The sequence below is a fragment of the Ambystoma mexicanum genome, chromosome 4q, assembly GCF_040938575.1.
Source record: "Ambystoma mexicanum isolate Mex_15411 chromosome 4q, UKY_AmexF1_1, whole genome shotgun sequence".
In the NCBI taxonomy this organism is placed as follows: Eukaryota; Metazoa; Chordata; class Amphibia; order Caudata; family Ambystomatidae; genus Ambystoma; species Ambystoma mexicanum.
The window spans coordinates 43,664,389-43,668,425 of NC_090928.1; the positions used below are offsets into that span (position 1 = coordinate 43,664,389).

At 48.7% G+C, this 4,037-nt stretch overlaps 1 pseudogene; it reads left to right on the plus strand.

Annotated features, from left to right (window-relative positions):
• Window positions 1-264: 264 nt before the first annotated feature.
• On the plus strand, window positions 265-3,452 carry LOC138467185 (centromere protein L pseudogene; annotated as a pseudogene).
• The last annotated feature ends 585 nt before the right edge of the window (window positions 3,453-4,037 follow it).

The following is a 4,037-nucleotide window of genomic DNA, read 5'->3' on the forward strand; positions in this document are numbered from 1 at the left end:
AACTGGGACTATGAATGGTACAGGATGAGGTGCGCGAGGGAAGAGGAAGGGGAGAGCCTCAATGCGTTTCATGGAAAGCTGTGTGGCATTGTGTTGTACTGCGCTTTGGGTGACTTTGAGGAGGACAAGATCAGGACACAGATCATCTATGGCTGTAGCTCATCTAAGCTGTGGAAACAAGTCCTCAGAGACCCAGCGCTAACCCTCGATCGAATACTAGTAGTAGGTCGCACCCAAGAGTTGGTGGAGGTGCGTGCCTCGGCCATGGACCTCTCCAGGCAACAGCTCAAGCTGGAAGCCCACATGCAATGGGTCAAGTTGGAGGAGGTGGAGGCCGTCAGCAAGTGGCAAGGAGGTAGGCCAACAAGAAGAGGGGATTGGCCACGGAGAGACCCAGGTGCCACCATACGTCATCAGTGTGGGTGGGACCTCCCGCATGCACAGAATTGCCTGGCCAAAGGACACATCTGTGGGAGGTGCGGAAAGGTGGATCACTTTGGACAGGTGTGCGCAGCCCCAACGCCGGCCAGCATGGTGGGGCCATCGGCATGAAGTGTGTCGAAGGAGGGCGCAGGGAGGAAGCCCCCTGGAATGGTGGCGGTGCAGGTGGCCGAAGAGCAAAGGAGGGGACTGTATGACTATGCCGAGGAAGAAGATGAGGCAAATGAGTTCTTCTTGTCCTGCAGCAGCGCAGGCGGCCAGTTTGATCCAGGCATTTTCTGATCCCCAGCGCCCATCGGGCCCCCGTGCGGACTGGAATGCACCCGTTGTTTGAAGTGTGTTCGTCAGAGTGGTGTGCGGACTGGATTACAGCACAGTAGTAGGCCCGTCTTCAGGGTTGTAGTCTTATGTGTGCTGTGTTTTTTTTGTTATAATAAAGGAGGGATGTGGTGTGTGGCGCGTTTAACTGTGGGCCCGTTGCCCCTTTAAGAAAGAACATCATGACTCTGCTCAATAAAAGGGGCTCTGCTGGCACGTGAGAGGCAGTGCAGAAGAGCCCCAGGAAGTGTCAACTCGTGTCTGCGTCTTTTAATGTCCTTGGTGCTGCCGTGTGATCACGGCCTACTCCTGCAGCCTGGCCTGGGCTGCCATATCCTGGGTGCCCCTGCCTGTGGGAAACTGTCTGGTGATCCGGACATTGCCATTCATCCGCTGAGTACCTGCAGCATTGTTGGTGCATCGGGTGCTCCCGACACGTGGTAGAAAATGCACAAATCTTTCTTCAGTTGTTGAGGGACATGATTTTTCGCATTTATAGGGAGTGCTATCAAGCGTTTAAGAAGACAAGACTAATGCCATCTGTTTTTTGGTGCTCGTGTTTTTGTGCACTGCACAAAAAACGGAAAATGTTCAAATAAATGCCTCCTATTGAAACATACTTGCCAACCCTACTGATTTAGGCAGTAGGCTACTGCTTTTTAAGCAGTCCTACCGCCCACAGATTTGGGTGACAGATGCAACTTCTTTTTACTGGGGCAGGTAATTTATGTGACTCTAAGGCAGGCTGCTTGAGACCGGCCCAGGCAAAGCATGCAACACATTTGTTTGTCTGTGCGGCGGGCGCGGGTAAGTGATTACTTTCGCGTGATCGGCTCAGACCAATCCAATGACCTGACAGCTACATAACTCTACCCTGCACTCTGGCCAGGACAGACCTTGGGTGAACCACCATTGAAGGAAAGTGGCAGAAAGTACCACCATCACACAGCACCTACATATAAGAATGAGGAGGGTATCAGTCCCCATGTTGTTCAGTTATTCATCTTGCACTGCAGGAATAATTATGTATTGCCCAGGCTGCTGCTACAGAGCAGTGGCAAATGTTGCCTACCATCTCTGTGTGACTACCTTCTGTGAAGTTGAATGTGGTGTTAAATTAACATTCACAATTATACACTTTAAACATGTCAGCATCTTTCCATGTTGTGCTGTTTGATGGCTTTTGTATTTTAGAATACTCCAGTGGTGCCAACAATGTATGTTTTGTTTTTTCCTGTGATGTAATTGTTATGAGAAGCATTATTTTTGAAACTTGAAAAATACTACATCTTTTTAGCCACAGAATACTGTCAAGTATGCTGGAATATTACGAATTGCCCAACGTATGCATTCAGGACCGGCTGCGGTTTTTTAAAGCAAATAAAATAAATAAAATTGAACTGACATGCCAGTCAAGATGATTTATTCTGAGCTTCAGCCCAGTGAAGAGCTTCTTCACTTGCGTATTGTGCTCTTCGAATTCTCGCGAGTGCACAGAAGGACGTCGTGCGTAGTCCTCGTTCGGCCTGGGGAGCTGAGCAGCCTTTCCCTTTCTGGTGTACGCAAGGATGTCTGCAGCCGGTAGTAGGAAAAGAAAGTGCGACGTGGACAGAGAGGCCATGGAGACCCAGCCGACAACTCCTGAATGTGTGGGTTTTGTCCCTTTAGCTACACCCACCCCCGTAAGTGAAGTCTGTTCTTCGGGCACTGGCACTAGTCGTGTGCGCCACAGGGGTACGACCTCAACTTGAAGGCATTCGCCTTTCCGTCGGCCACCCTCAAATAGAAGAATACCGCAGCGCAGCCAACTTGAGGAAAGTGTTGATCCTCAAAAAATAGCCTCTCTGATGTGCAAGCAGCGGAAACTGCACAGTGTAACTCCATTGTACAGATTCTCCCACAGGCTTCTCAATGATTACTCACGAGATCTGGCAGTGTTCATCGCAGCAGAGAAGCAAAAAGGCACAACTGGGGATACGAAAGTAGAACTTGATGTTGAAGTGAGTGTAACCACACTTTTGGGGTTCAAAGGCCGCGAACATGACCCAGGAGCAATCCTAATTGAGCTTTCGCCCAAATCACAATGTGGCACTTCAAACTCAGAAGCCAAGAAGGTTTTATGGTCCGGCTGGTTCTGCTGTACATTTGGAGAACCTGCGATACTGGACTCCTTACCAGAGATGTTCACCTGCCTGCCTTTGTTTTTGGTGAATGGCAACACAGCTTTCACTGCAGTAGTTGGGAGCTGGTTCCAAAGGACCTTTGGCTGCTGCATTAGTGACTGTGCCATCAGCTCCCATGACCTCGCGTGGATGGCTGCCATGTGGACTGGCTATAACGTACAGGGGGGCCAACAGATGTCCACGGAACTCAACTTTTCTGTACCGATCCAGCCCCATAGCCTTGATATTTCCTATGCCATCCATCCAGAGGACGCCCGAGACTTGTGGATTGATATTCACAAGAACGCAGACGAGGTCACTGAGAAAGAGGTGGAGTTGTTCTTGAAATGTCTGTATTCTCACTTCTTCCGTCACTTCAAGATCCATCTGTCTGCCACGAAGCTGGTGCAAGTCTCCACGTCTGTAGCGTCAGCTGACTGTGATGGCAAAGTTAAGTTCTGGTGCAGCGACCATCTTACCCAGGTGTTGGCATTACTGACCGAGCTGGCCATAAATCAAATACAGTTTTAGGCTGAGCCACAATGGTCCCTTCTGCGCAGTACTGGAGTGAAGATCGGAACAGTTCTTCACACTCGTTTGGCCCGTTGGTTCAGTCTTTGGTGTGAATTGTGTGCTGTTTACTTGTTTGTCACGAGAGTCAATTATGTTTAGAAGCTGCTCCCAAATGTCACCCAGTTCAGAGTTTCCAGTTTCAGCTTGTTGCTGATTTGCTTTCTGACCGCTGATTGACTTGGTGGTTGTCAAATGTGCTCTATTGAAGATTTCAATCTTAAATCGAAGGGCCTGCACTAGATATCTATGATCCGAGGGTGTACAGTATTTTCACTCATTTTCCCTACAAGACTCCGATCTGTTCATCATGGTGCTTGGATTGTTCTAGATTTCTTTGTTTTGTCACTCAGCTTGTGCAACGGATTTGGAGCGTTTGACTTATTGTTTCCTCTGCAGGTTTTTCAGATATTTGCAGTTCTGGCTAAATATACTATTCTTATGTTCAATTCTAAATGCAGGCCGTGTGAATTTTACCAGGCGTGATTGTTTATCTTGCACCCACCTTCAAAATGCTGATACAATTCTGAAGTACTTAAAGCAAAT